The 15,551-nt window shown below is 43.1% G+C and overlaps 1 protein-coding gene across 1 annotated transcript in view; it reads right to left on the bottom strand.

Annotated features, from left to right (window-relative positions):
• Nucleotides 1-15,551, bottom strand: part of SLCO3A1 (solute carrier organic anion transporter family member 3A1) — a gene marked incomplete at both ends in the record, with an annotated part of 132,917 nt that overhangs the window by 55,328 nt on the left and 62,038 nt on the right. The window lies entirely within an intron of this gene.

Here is a 15,551-nt window from a genome sequence, read left to right as displayed (position 1 = left end):
CACTTGTCAACAGCCAAGGAATTTGTATCACTTGCCACTGCACCTCTTTGGGGCCATGGGCTGTCCTGTTTCCATGCTTCATTGACGATTGAAACCTTGCCCTTATCTTCTGTGCGATGCTTTCTCCTGGTCCTAAGAAGCAGGAGTGTCAGGGCTGCTGCAGGGACTGAAAACTCTTGAGGGTGAGGAAGAAGCAGGGGATCACTGTGTGGCATCTGGTCCTTTCCATTACTCTCCAAATATTTCACAGCTCCAGCCAAGCCAAGGTCTAACCACCTGTGAATCCAAATTTGCACACTGCTCATAGGTTGGCCACCTCCTCTGAGAGTGGTACTAAGGGATGCTGAAAAAAAGAGGAAACTAATATATACTCATTTTGTCACTGGTTAACTCAGTGCAATTACCACAAAGTTCATGTTTCATAATAGGCAACAGGCTCTTAACAAAGCGATGTTGTACAGAAGCTCCTGCAGATCACAGTTGGGAGCACGGCTGAGAGCTAGGAAGCACTCCTGGCTAAAAATAGGACAGTACATGGAAGAAGTAGGATTTCTAACTTCTAAAAATAGCGTTCCTTAAAAGGATGCTTTTTACCTAGTTTACGTACCACATGTGCATTGGGCCTCTTGGCTAGTACCAGCAGCCGTGTCAGAATTTTTTGCCTGGTCCTAACTTATTATTTCAGAAACATCTAATCTTAACTCATATATTAAAAAAAAAATAAATCAGTATTTACCATATTGACTCAATTCTGAGAACTATTCACAAATGCTCCCTTCCCCCTATGAGGAGACACATTCCAGGACCACGTGAGCAAGAAAACACAGTGGCAGTTTCCAAATAACATGGGTTCCGCTTATTTAACAATTTTGGCAAGCCTCTGTTTCCTGATTGAGTGTTTCAGATTTGCAACAACAAAAGTGAGAGATTACAGAGCAGGTTTGCGTGGAGGCTGAGATAAATGTAGGTCGACCAAACTGAATTTCCTATGAAGTGCAGGGGAGAAATGTTGTCACACCATAATGGTCTCCAGCTGTTCCACTACCAAAATACACAGCTAACATTTACAATACATGCATAGAGTGCTTAAAAGCACGTACAATCTGGCTCGTCGGACAGCAGGTCTACACGGCAGAGTCACTAATGCAGGACTGAGTATTTATAGACAGTAGAGAGAGATTACTTGGCAACACTGTTTACACAGGTCTGTTCCTGCTCCGTTAGTACCGCAACTAAATCATATTGGTTCAAGGAGGACTGAAGTAAATGATTCTCCAAATTCCTGCCGCCTTCTGTTGCTCTGCCAGCATCCCTGCTGAACTTGTTGTTAACGCACAGCAGCAAAGTTGTTATTCCACAAGGACAAGCAGAGCCCAAACTGCACTGCTGGGCAAATCATAGAACAGTTGAAGGGGCCTTCAAAGTTCATCCAGTGCCACTCCTGCCATGAGCAGGGACATCTTCACCAGCTCAGGTTGCTCAGAGCCCCGTCCAGCCTGGCCTGGGATGTCTCCAGTGATGGGGCATCCACCACCTCTCTGGCCAACCTGGGCCAGTGTGTTACCAACCCTCAGTGTAAAAGAAGGGGGAGGAAATGGGATCCAGCAGACACAGCAATGGAGCTGCTGTTGCAAGCCCTGCCACTGGCCTTCGGTGCAGCCCTATGCAAGTAAATCTGCCTTTTTGTGCTCAAACTTCTTGCACTCCTGAATCACATTTCTCAGTTAAGATCTTTAAGATCCATGCATGTTCAAGAGATAGACTGGTTTCTGCTAAAATGAGGGCAAGAAAGCCTCAGGGCCAATAAAAGGCCAGGGACCACCCAAGCAAAACGCATAAATTAATGGAATTCCTCCAGTTTTTCATTTGTCCATAATAACCAACAAGCCATGACGCTGGCAGCTTGCCACAGGACTCTGACAGCAGCTGGTAATAATTATGGGTTTGGTTTTTCCCCTGATTTGGGCGTAATGAGGGAAAAGCACTGAACATACCAATCTATTTTTAAGCCAATGCAGTAAGTGGCATCATCTGACAAAAGCGCTGGGCATTACAGACTTTTCAAAGGGAAAGATGCTTCAGTTTGGACTGTCCAAAGGATATTGCCTTTCTCTCACTGGGCTCCACAGCGCTGACTGCAAGATTGGTGTGATTCCACAAAATACAAGGTATAAAGGCCAAAGTCAAAGTAACCAGAATTAGCTGTCTTTCAAAGCACATATCTAAATACTCTTTTTGTAGGTGCTTTGACTTAGACTTTGGCAGAATAGAAAAGAAAGAGAAAAATAAGCATTTATTTCTGTTCTACATCCTGGGCTGGCTATATTTTCAATGCCACACAAATTGTTGACAGGTTGGTTCAAATGTCACAGTAACAACACCTGAAAAAGCCTTGATTTTCTCAATAGACTCCTTCAAGCAATACACCATGATAAACTATGTACACTATGATACAGTTCCCATATAACCAGCACCAGAGGTTTGCACTTGGGTAGACGGGAGATTCATTCGCACTATTTCTACCTCACACATGGGCTCTAGGAGGCAGCTCAGGAAAATTTCATTTCGTACAACTTGCCTCAGGGCTTTTCTTTTCAGCTTTAACATTTTACCAGGACAGAATGGCCTAGGAGCAACTTGAGACATCCAGCTGCAACGACTGCAAGTAAATAGACTCTTCTGATATGGCAGAATCACACTTCTCAGCATTTAATGCCAGAACAGATCCTTCTATCAGCTCATCTTAGTTTGATTTGCGGTGTCAATAGCTTGATCTACGCCTTCATCCAACTCCCCTATGCACCAAGACACCAACCACTTGTGCTTAAATACGATCTCTTGGAAAGGTGCTTAGTCTTGACTTGAAGACTTCAAGAGGTTGAGAAGTTTGTTCACAGGTCAATTGTAGAACACTGGAAGGAAAAGCACTGGCAAAGATGACATATTATTTAGCGGGAAAGCTGTCCATCATGTCCTGGCCCACTGGTTACCAGTCTGGCAGACCAGTTTCTAACTTTCGATGTTACAGCTTCATCCAGAAGCTGAAATGTTATTCAGCTACAAATGGTGGAGGGCTGAGGAAGACATCTGCAACCAAGCCTGCCCAGGGCATTATGCTGGCAAGAAGCAGAGCTATCCACTTCATGCAACCGTGGATAGGGAAATTCATCCATTCCTCTCTCCTATATAAGAAACCGAAAGAATCAGAGGGAATTTGAGGTGTCTGAAGGAAAGAATTGCTTGTTCCTGTGACACAAATGTAATTGAGGCCCTATGTTTTTATTTCCAGATGGAAAAAAAAGTAGGAAAGCACGTTGTGCTTTACCTGTAAGCTGAAAAACCTACTGCATCTCATCAGATCCACCACTGAAATGGAAGTGACCACAAGGCATTGATCTCTAGTGGAGCGAAGAAAAGCAGCAAGAAGGCTTCTGTATTTTGTTTTCTCTACTTCTAGCAACAGGCTAGTGTTTGGGCAAGCAGAGCTGGTGCCGTATAAATCCGTGGCCTCTCTATATGTGCAAGGGCGTTGAAAGAGATGAATTTATTAAAGGATACAGTGACACGCCTTTGATGCATCAAAAGCTATGCTGTCTGCCTCTCTGAACAACTGAGCCATAAATCACAAAGGAAACTCTTCAGAAGTTTATTTCTTCTCTAATTTGCATGTTGTTTTCTTGCTCTCTTGTAACTTGTGCTTTGAAAGCACATTTCCCTGCCAGCAGCACAGCAGAGCCCAGGAGGTGAGAAACCTCCTGCCCACCATTGCCAGGATTCATTGTTCGCTGCCTCTGTGTCTTCTAACGCTAGGCTGACCCGTCCTCTCAGAGCTCACCCACTACCCACCCGCAAGGGCTCTGGAGATACCTCCAGCCCCTTTGTTGCACCCAACGCCTGGAAAAAAAGACGCGTTGCATCAGAAGGTAAAAATAATGAAAGAAATCACAAATGCTTGCTGTCCATTCACACCCACCCCACCATAATCAATACAGACTCCCATGCCTTCCTCACCCTAGTTTTTAAAAGTATGACTGGCTTAATGCAAACTTGGAACTCTGAGCTCAACTATCTGACCATAACAGAGCATCATCTTGGGCCACAGTTGCTGCATTAGATTAGAACAACGATGATACATTTAATAGCCATTTGTTGAATAAGGGTTGGTAGGTAGAGGTCTATGAAAAAAGTTTTGCATGTCTCTAATATCCTTCATGCAGTGTTATGGAAGCACATTACAAATTCTAGCACCTCTCTAAGCCAGAATTTGTTTTCACGTTTGCCCCTTGCATGTTGCAGCCCTGAACACACTAGGGTGCTCCCACACTATGCCCATACCCTTGGCAGGGTTCTGTGACTGCAGCCTCCCAGGATGCGGTTTTAAACACAACACCACCTCATGCTGCCAAAATCCAGGGGAAAAAAAAAGCAATAGTCAGGTACCACGTGTCAGTGTCTCTCACACTGCAAGCTTCTTTGGAAACTAGAACTCATTTTTAGAGAAAGTCTAATACAACAATTAGAAGACCACGACAAAAAGATATTTCAGGCAGTTACACCCTGCAGCAGTTACTGCTCTGAGCTTCACACTTCTCCTCCAAGGGGCACCACAGGCTGGGCAGAGCTGTGTCCACACCGCCGAGTTCAGAGACTGACCCCAGAACCCAGCGAAACCGACAGCGCAGAAATTATGCAAAATTTTTGCATGGGAATGACAGATCCAGCATCCTAGCAACAGCCGCATGGCTACAGCTTAGATATCTAACCCTAAATGCAGAAAGAAAAAAAAAAAACTAATTTCAAGGTCAAAATGTGTTCAATTTTCTCATGAATAATGCAATAGCAGCAGTATGAAAACTTGCCTTCTGCCTCAATCACGGTTTCTCGGTCATCAGAATTCTAGTGATGTCTTTCCATCTCTCTCTGACTCTCATAGGTAGATATTTGACAACTCAGTAAACTAAACTGAAATGAAGGCTCAACAGAGCACAAAATTTGAGGCTAGTTGCAGCCTTTGAACCAGGCCATTATGATATTTTGGGTCACTGAGTAGGAAAACAAGTTGGGATAGAGAAATGTCAAAGTGTAAAACTGTCAGTTAAAAAAAAAAATGTCAGAAAGAATATACTTCCATTTCTCCCTGAAGATAACTCTGTTTGCGATACAATACAAAAAAACCATTTTACACACCAGAGATCCATAAAGTCCTTTCAGATGGAATTGCAGCAACTGATATCTCGCTCTGGAGCAAGTACAGTGAGCTTCATCGGTCTTGATCTCATGTTTCAGGAGTTGACTTTGACCATGAAATTTTATTGGTAACACAAAACAATTTTCAATATAGCTAAACTGATGGTTTTGTAGTGCTGAGAAAAGGACACACATTTATTTTGACCATTTTATCTCCTCAGAGACAAAACAAAAAATTTAGAAGGAGATGTAAACATCAAATCACAGATCTTCTACATGGGTAATTGGAAAGGTACAGTATTTCCTTGGCTAGGAAACACAGAAGTTCAATTGCTTTACTGATGATTTGGAAAACCTGACAGCCAACCTTGCGAAACTGTCCTCCTCTTTTTTTTAAACAACACCAACATAGAACCCATAATGTCACCACTAGAAATATCCTTATGAAAAATGTAGCAAAAAATACATATAAATGTCTCCTGCTGCAGCCCCATGTGCTGCGCCCAGAGTGGCTTTAACTGAGGCCTTTGCTTAAAATTTGGTGTCAATGCCAAAAAATCTGAAGAGATGCTAAGCTGTAGTTTGCTCTGTGATGGCCACTGAAGGACCATGTGGAAGAGCATCAGCAGCTGCATGTGGAGAGGTCTCCTCACCACTCAAGCTCTCTAGATGGAGAAGGATGCTCTTCAGCAAAGACAACCTGGCACTCATGAGTATTAACCTCATTTCAAATACTTTAGAATCATAGTTTTAAATTAACATCCATTTTCTTCTGTACATTAACTATGGAATTGAATAATCCCCTTTCTTGGCTCCCAGGGGAAAGTCAGCATGAATACACTTTGTCAATCACAATCTATCAGTCTGCAGCCCAGATTTCCCAAGAGAGACCTTAGCACACAAACCATTTAAAACTGGATGGGCCATCACCATATATACTGTTGGAAATCATCTTGCACTCAACCCTGAGAGGACAGGGTTGCAATAAATATTTCCAAACTCTCATTTCTCTGGTTTCACTCAATGTATTTTTGTTAAAAAGATAAAAGGGAAAAAGTAGATTTAAAATAGCCACTTGCAGAAAATGCTCAGCTTGATCCATCCAGGTCAAGTATCCTGGAATGTAAATACAATGCAATAGAAGGCTATAAAATAATGGACTTGATTGTTTTTCAAGTGGGTCTTTCTCTCTCCAGAAGACCTGCCTTTATTTAAGCCATGGTGCCTTTGGAAATACAGTACCCTCGATGAGCAGAAGTAGTCTTTGAGTGAATCTATTGAATTTAATTTAGGATCTAGAAGCCTGCTCTTTTCTCATGCTTATTCCCTAATCAGATAGTTATTCAGGAGAGAACAGCTAAGACAATTGTCAGGGGTTTTCATCTGCTGAAATGTTTCTCAGATGCCTGATAGATGACCCCAACCCCTGTGATCACACAGCCTGTCGTCCCTCCCATCAGATCACAGTGCCAACCAAAGTAATTCCTCCCCAGGAAAAGTAATTATATAATAATGCTGGTTATACATTCAGCAATGTATTTTAGAGCACTTAACTAAGAAGACGAAGACCAAGTAATCGACCATGGATGAGTCAGCTGCTTCTTGCAGATAGCTCACAGGGAACAATGTGGCTTATTGTAATAATTAGTGTATTACTGTATTCCCAAAATGCTCTAAAAAAAAAAAAAAAAAAAAAAAAAAAAAGGAAGAAAATACCTTTTTTTCCCTCCAATTAATTTGTAAGTTGTGGAACTCAGTGCCAGGTGATGAGAATCAAAAGTTTAGAGGGATTCAGAAAGCAATTGGACAAAACACCGAATGTCTCTTACTGCCAAGTAAGACTGTATGTGTATGCGGACAGGAGAAAGCAGGATTTCACCTAACCTGCTATGAGACAGGACAACGGGCGATGCAATGAGGAGTTAGTATCATGCTGAACCACCAACATTCAAAATTCCAGCCCTGATCAGCATATGAATTTGAAAAGACAAGACACTCAACTTATAAGACACTCAACTTATAAGACCCAAGTGTATTCTGCTGTTTTATATTTGCTCAACATTTGGCCCATGAATTTTCCGTCACAGAGAGGTCCTGGTACAGCCACAGAAACAAGAGACCACAGGCAGGAGCTCCTACGCTCCTTTTGGTGTCCAAGCTAGCATTAATGGCATTGAGTCACAAGTTTGTCGATACTAATTCTGACTGGCATTGCAGAACCCCAAGGAAACCCTCCCAACACCTTTCAGGAATAAAGAAGCATTAGTAATTTCACATAAATATATATAGGATCAGACACGGAGGTAACAAAGATATTGAACTACAGGGTCACAAACAAGAGACAGTAGCAGGACAACAACCAGCATCCCAGCCCAAGGATCCTGGATCCAGTAATTTAAGTATATCGGCATAAAAGCTTGAAGTGGGTTCTGGCTGCAGCCACTGTGGTTAGAAGCTCTTTCCTTTGTCATTCCCCTCTAATCAAATGTTTTACTTTGCAGAGACAAATTGCATTCCTAGCTCTTATTTACTCAGGGACTGCTGTGACCCGGCAATCAGCTCCAACACTCTTCCGTCGGGTTTAAAATGCTGATGGCCAAATAACATGAGAGGTGATTCATCTTGCACATACATCAAGCTGCTTCCAATCACCTGACTGCTCTTCACACACCAAGGAATAGCTGGCTTAAGGGTGTGATATTCCGAAAAAATAATAGGATTCCTCAAAGCGACATTTCTAATACATTCACAGATGTCCCCACTGGTGTATGTAGGCTCTTATTGGGCTTAATTTCACAGGGGAAGGTATGGGAGTCATTCATCAATAGGCAGGATCTCTATAGAATAGGAACAGTTAGATCTAACCACTCGTGCCACCACATGCTCAAGACTGTGGAGAAGCCTCTTTTTGCTCCCAGCCATGGTCAAACTGTCACCCGACACCATCACTGACAGTGCAGTGGGTTGAAAAACACACAGGCTATGAGCTGGTGAAAATTTTCTCAAATCTTATTTTATTAAGAAGCAGTTTTTCTAGAAAAAAAAAAAAAAGGTAAAATTCCCAGTAATTATTTTTTTCCCAATAAAAGCTTATTTAAGAGGTAGAAAAAATAATTCTGAGGAAATTTGAGATGGAAAGGGTAATTGTGAAAAACTGCTTTAAGTGTTGGAAATAAGAATCAGTCTAATGTCTTCCTACTGCCATGGTGGGAACATGATGCAATTCACTGTGAGGCCTCAGCCCAACAAACTGGATGCTCATAACCACTGTCACACTCCCCAAAACCCAAAGTCCTTCTTTCTGTCCCAAGTGCTCCTTCCACAACAAAAGGACAAAGCCGAAACACAAAGATATGGGTAGATGTCTTTGTTCCGGCTGCTCAATGGACAAAGAAATCAGGGCAGTTAATTAGTGCTTGCAGCTGGTACACATTTAACATTTCTTTGGAGATATGGACCATAATAAACAGCCTAAATCTCCAAAATCAAACATTCGTAAGGGTTGAGGTATGATTTCCAAAGGATGCAAGCCAGAACACTCAGCAATGGCTCAGCATATCCTCTTAAACATCTGCAAGTGGACCAAAAAAAAATAAAATAGAGTCCATCACTAATTCATTTCTTTATTAGAAGTCAGTGCAGACCATATGTGCTCCAACTTTCTGGAATCAAGACAACCACCTGGCACAAAAGCACTGCACCCAATTAGTGTGATGGATTGATTACTCCAAGAGGCCAAATAAATGCAAAGCATTAGTGTTATCCAGCTTGTATCAGCATCTCTCAGTTCGCAGAGCAGGTGACACCAGCCTGGCGACGCTATGAAGATACGGGGAAAACCTGCATCCCTAATGCCGGCCAGCTGGTTCAGCACACAGCCGGGATTTGAGGAAAGCTCGGGTCACTGCCATGAGACCTCTGCTCAGGTAGGATATTTCACGCAGCCCTGACGGCTGCAAGCTGCTAATAAGTCTTTTCATTAACCACTTGCTCTTTTGCCCAGGAAATCCCATGCCTTCCATCGCACTTCAACACCTTGCCAAAAAGGACTTCTTTCCTTCTCCCATTTATGCGCAGACAATACCTTCTTCTGCCTCTCAGTATTATTATATGCAACCTTGGGGCCCCACGTTTTGTTCACATGCTTTTTGAAGGCAAAAAAAACAGGCTACATTCTTCTACCAAGCATTCACAACAACAGGGACATGGATCACACTTAAAGGGTCCCATTGCAGGTCACCAAGTCTCTTCAAAGTTGAAGCAGATGAACAGCACTTCATGAACCCTCCCTATAAGGAAAAATAGCCCTCGAGACCCAACTGCTATAAAAGACTCCACAGCTAGAGCTTCAAAAATGAGGCAGAATTTCACTTTTCCCTAAACCCAAGAGCAGATTTCTTTCATTTTCTTTGTAAAGCCAAAAGCGGGAGCAAACCGCATGAACAGGAGGGTGAGGTGGTAAACCAAGGCGCTCATTCCCTCTCAAGTCTGTAGGTGCTGCTGCAGTAGACTTTGCTGTATGAGAACAATATACTCTTCCCATTGTATTTTGGCTGACGAGACCCCAGCTGGAGTACAAACATGCACCGAAAGCCATAGAAACAAAGGATAACAAAAACACCTTAAAAGCAGGAAAAATAAATAATCTAAATATGGTGTACATGTTTATTTTAATTTAAAAAATTAAAACTGCTACAACTGTACTAATAAACTTAGTACAGCCTCTTCAGACAGACAGGTTCAGGACAACCCCAAATGTTAAATTACGATCACAAAACTTCAAAACCATAGGCTGCCAAATGCACACCCAGCAAGTCAAGTTCATGTTTAAGAGTAAAGCCACAGTATCATAATTATGAGTTAAATAGGCGGGAAAGACCTAGATTTCCAAGAACAACAACAGAAATACATTTGTTTTGGTTTTAATGGGTACACCTTTGGCCAGAGTAGTATGTACTCTAACACTGAGTATGTTTGTGTAAATGATGCTGCAAACTACACAGCACAGAGCCATTTTGCTCCCCAAGGTAGCTGGTCCAGTGGGATTTTGTAGCTAGCAAGGTATCAGAACAAACAGCACAGGAACCAGCTTGGTCCTTTGGAGGAAATGACTCAGTATCCTATTTCCAAGAATCAATTCAAGGGAAAGCAAGGAAAGCAGCAGGGGTATCAAAAACCTGGTTTACTGATAAATTGGTAATTTTCTTCCCTATGTTATCTTTATGGGACAAGAAAAGAGAAGAAAAATAGGAATAAAAAAAAAAATAGGGTTTCACAACTGGATTAATTTGCTCAGGCAAGTATCTTCCCAGACACACCATTATCAGAATGGCTAAGCAAGATCAGCCAAGCAGTGATCACCAGGCCAAGGAGAACAGCTCCTTCCATGCACTGAATTGTCTGAGAAGGTACGTCAGGAGAGGGGAATAAGCATCACTTAGAGCTGGAAAGGGAAAAAGCACTAATGGTTTCATAACCCAGAAAAACATGAGGAAGGAAACAGCTACAAATTTAAGCTTGGGTAAAGGTCACCTGGGCTCATAACCCCCACGTTTCTTCCTTCCTCCTCCTCTCTCCCGGGATCCTTGCTAAAATGGCATTTACAACGCCTTTGCACAGCTTTGTTGTAAGACTCCTTAGTTTCCTCCTGTATAAGTTCCTTTTGACAGGTTTGCCCAAGGGCGTGTTGGAGCAGCACCTCACAGACATCTGTTGCTCTGGCTGCCTTTTCAAGCCTGCCAAGAGACATCAACTGGATTGCTTTGCAAATACAGATGGGACACGCAACCTGCGGGTATAACCTACATGGCATCCCTTTTACAGGTAAAAATAATGGAAAAAAAAACCACCCACCACAGCCTACGTGCAAGCTCCAGTCCTGGCCTTTTCATAATATCACGTTATGGTAACACATGGTCACTTCTGCCAATGTTCTGTTCTTTAGCAAAACTGAAAACAGCAGCTTATCTGCAGGGATCACAAACCAGAAGGCTCTTATCTCCTGGAAACGGTACGCACCAGGAACAGTCATGATGGAAAAGTCACCCAAAGGCTGTTTGCAGAGCACTGACAGCAAAATGCAAGTTCAGCCTTCCTCACAGCATCACATGCAGAAACAGGCAGCTGCTCTCTTCTTCATGCAGGACTGGGGGGTCACAGCGTCACTGCCCAGTGCAGACGCCACCTGTCTTAAATGGTGCTGAGAAACAGTCTGAGGATGCTGTGGTGACTTCCATGCTCAGATGCAAAGACTGAATTCAAACTGGTAATGCCCGAATTATGCTCTCAAAGTAGCTTGGCATCTGCCCATGAGATTGGAGAGTGCTGCTCAGCAGCCAGCGCCGGGAGCAGAATGAAGAACAGCAACCGTGACGTGCGCCGATGTGAAGCGAGACAGACGGACAGAAAGGCTGCAGAGAACTCTGCGGAGAGTAGCAGGGACTGATGGAGCACCAGATGGTTACGGAGCAAAATTTTGCCTTCCTTCACGGCTAACAACATTGTCCTTTGAGCAGCTCCACTGTCAGTGTAAAATCTGTTCTCGTTTAGGGTCTCATTGATTAATATCTGTTCCCTGGTCCTGCTGTGTGGGCGCAGTGTGATGAAGCCCAGGTCACAGCTGCTGCAATGGCCACAAGAGAAGGAAGGCTCTAAGCCATCCACAAATAAAGTGCTTGCCTTGCAGATTAGACCCAAATCAACCCTTTGGAAACTTGCCCCAGTGATTCTGGTGTTCTACAGGCTCTGTCAAATGCCTCAGTGCCTGGTTCCTACGGATGGGAAAGGTTTGCCTGCATATGTCTGTGCACACACGCATGGGATGATCCAGGCTGCCTAAAATAACTGCCTAAGCACTGGCAGTCAGAGGCAGATGTCTCTGATGACCTTGATACTGAATTTTTTGGAGGTCATGGGAAAAAACCCTGTTTGAAGCTTTAGCAGCTGTGACCCTGAGCAGTAACTGGGGAAATGGTTCACTATCAGCCCTAACATACAACTGTACATACCGGATCACGAAAACAAGTCCTTCCACACTACAGGTTTTGGGAGACTACAAATATTGTCATTTTGTCCTGCCCTATCTCACCACCAGGCCAGGCTCACCATCTCTGGCACCAGCAGGAGCTTTGGCACTGGTGGAAACAGAACAGGGATTGTCCTCTTGCCTTGATGCAGGCAGATTTTGGCTGCCATGTAAGTGAAAAAACACAGAATCAACCCTCAACAGTCAACCTCAACAATCAACCCTCAATAACCCACTGCACAACACGTGTATCATTAAATACTGCTGCTCCAAAAAGTGAGTTTAGTATTTGAAGGGACTTGCAGAGAGTCAGCAAGGAACATACCATCATTCCTCAGGCATTGAGTAAATGTTATTCCCACCTTGCAATCCTCCGGCACAAGTATTCCCAAAACTTCATTCTCTTCCTCAGAAAAGGCAGCGAAGAAGAACATTGAAACAGGCTTCTATATACACAAAAATCCCAGGTAAAACTTCCAGCTTCTACTCCCACATTCATGCACTAATGACACCACAGCCACTTTGATCTATAAAATTACAGCTATAAGATTACAGCATCAGTAATTATATAAATAGATAGTGATGGGCACAGATGACGACAGAGACGAACGGTCAGGGATTTATCATGCCAGGTGTTGGATTCGCAGATGATGGCCAACAGCAGCAAAGAAGCCCCATTTGTATCTCGAGCTCCGAAACTGTAAGAGTTTCCACTACCTGAGCAGCTCCCCATATTCAGCACATTGGTATTTCCAGTCCACATTATCCACAGATGAATCTGCTGCCTGACCTCAGCTGTGGTGGGGGACAACGTGCACCAGACCCCATCACCTCCCGGCACGGCGGGGATGCGCCCCGACCCCCGTGCTCTGCATAAAGCCCAGTGCCGCATGGTGACCTACATCAACCAGCATCACCACGCGGGCTGGGTGCTTGCAGCTAAATGAAAGGCCTAAAAACTTGAAGATTTGGAGGATTACAAGGGGGATGAGGCTGAGTCAGGTCCTAATCCTAAGTATTTGCCCGATTTTGTGCAATAAAATGAGATTTCCCCGTGACACCACCTACTGCAAGTTTTCTCATTTGTATTTGTTCACAACGTTGTAGTGTTTGCCGCTTTCTGCCCCATAAATTTCACCACCGGAGCATGGAAGACCATGTATCATGTGTAGAGCATCCTGATTTGGACCTTTGGATTTAGAGTTACCTTGTGATTGATAGACCTGAACACACAAATCCTCCCTTTCCCCATTGCTCTGACAACAGTGCTCCATGATAAGTGCCAAAGTAACAATAACCCACACCTGCTGAGTAAGGTAAAAAAATGTTGCTTTTATCACAGCATCTTCTCGACTAGGTATGTGCAGTGAGGAAAATCAGAATCTAGAGCTGCTCAACTAAGGAAAACAAATTCACAAGTGTGTATTTTGGTTTAAGCATCCCATTACAACTACACTTTCATGAGAAAAGGAACATCCATGCTCCGGGGGTTCAATCACTGACAAGACAGCATCCATGTAGGAAAAGTACTTAGATGCACAGAGAAGTCAGGAAATTTAACTATAGTTTAAAAACTAATCCACCACTATCACATTGTAAAACCTTGATGGAACTTGTACAGGGTTTTAAGGCTTTCTCAGGAAATTTTAGACAGAGCTCTAGCATTTCATGGATCAGACAATCCAGTTTAAGGGTTTGCCTGTGCTAGGAACTTTGCTGTTTTTACTATCCTGTGGTGGTTAAAATGTCATCCTGCTTGCCCAGCCACATACCTCAATATGGGTGCAGTTGTGCATGTAATAATAATTGCATTTGTATAGTTTATTCGCCTCTGTAATCAAAATAATCTATATCAAATAAGAGAGTGTTCCCTTTAGCCCTGCACTGGGAAAACCATGAGTACAAAAATCAAATCACATCTCTGACAACATGGTTATCCGTCTGTGTTTTCCAGTGTACGCAAGTATTTACACATTAACAGATACAAGAGGTGAGCAAAGAACTGAGAGAGAGGATTAAATACCTCACTTTCCAAATTGCAGTGATTTACTAGTGCCTTAGCAGAGATGTTTCACATGTATTTTCCCCCAGGTAAGGAGGAAACGGGCTGACATCCCACTATCTTTTCCACTCGGTGCTGTATCACCTCCAAATCAGCTCTATGTGGAAAAAGACTCTCCTAAAGTAAAGAAAGCTTTTCCTCATAGCATAATAAGATTTTCTTTTAAGTCAAGACTACTTTTTTAACAGAAATTTGCTCCCCTTACACCAATTTCTTAACACTAATGGCATGATACATAGGCACAAAGTCGGATTCCCAATAACACCTACTCTTAATTCAGCTCTGAGCCTTGGTCAGGGCAAAATATTAGTAAAGCCCCAGCAAACAATTTATTGGAACCATTTTCATGTCAAAAAAACTTAGTTTTTCATAGTGCAAACTGATAGGGGCAGTTTCAAGTCCCTTCTCTTCCAACCACTGCCATGTTTGAATCGCCCCTGTATTTTCCCCAGGATGCCTTAAAAATGAACAATATCATCTTTTCCAGTCTGACACAATGTTCTACTCAGACACTTCAAATAAAATAGAAATTAACAAGTAAACAAATATTCCAAAAGGCAGGTTTAGTATCTGGAAGTTGCTTTTTGACTATCACACTAAGATTTTAGGGGTTCACTCTGGCTCAGAAAGGGAGGGGAGGCAGCACTGCTACAAGCTGGGCAGAGCGGTGGGATTCATCTCATGTCAAGTGACAACTTCATTTTGGATGATTACAGTGCCTCCCTCTCTCTAAAGAGATCCATGGTATTTATTTTCCTGGTGTGGCTTCATGGATTCATGCAAACCTCCCCTTGCCGCTTCTGCCTTTCCCCAAGGAAACCCAGCCAGCAGACAACACATCATCCCGCTTTTCTTTTCTCTTTTGTTGTTTAAATGGCTCTGTACATTTCTGCGATCCAGAAAGCCACCCTCTTTATTAAATAATGTAATTAGTCACTTGGACCCGGAGCACTATCATTAGTCTGCAGCTTAATGATATAGGTTAGGAAATGCGCAGTTTATATACCACAACGGCATGAGGACTCGGATCGCGGCTCAGTGTCACAGCATACTCATGTACTGCAAAAACCATCCAAACCTCCTGAGCATTCAAGTCCTGCCTGTCGGACAGGTCTGGCCTTGCACAGAGCTTCTGTCCTTCCTGCGCTCACCTCTTGGTCTTCGCTTCCTCCAGCCATAAGCTGCAATATCTACAAGTCACAGAGGGCCAAGACGATTGGTTTTTGAAAGCTCTTCTGAGCTAATACCTCCCCAAAACCAGCAAGGAACATCAGTCCT

The sequence above is a fragment of the Nesoenas mayeri genome, assembly GCF_963082525.1.
Source record: "Nesoenas mayeri genome assembly, chromosome: 11".
NCBI classification, from domain to species: Eukaryota; Metazoa; Chordata; class Aves; order Columbiformes; family Columbidae; genus Nesoenas; species Nesoenas mayeri.
The sequence above is the reverse complement of the archived record's forward strand: the minus strand, read 5'-3'. Positions and strand labels throughout refer to the sequence as shown.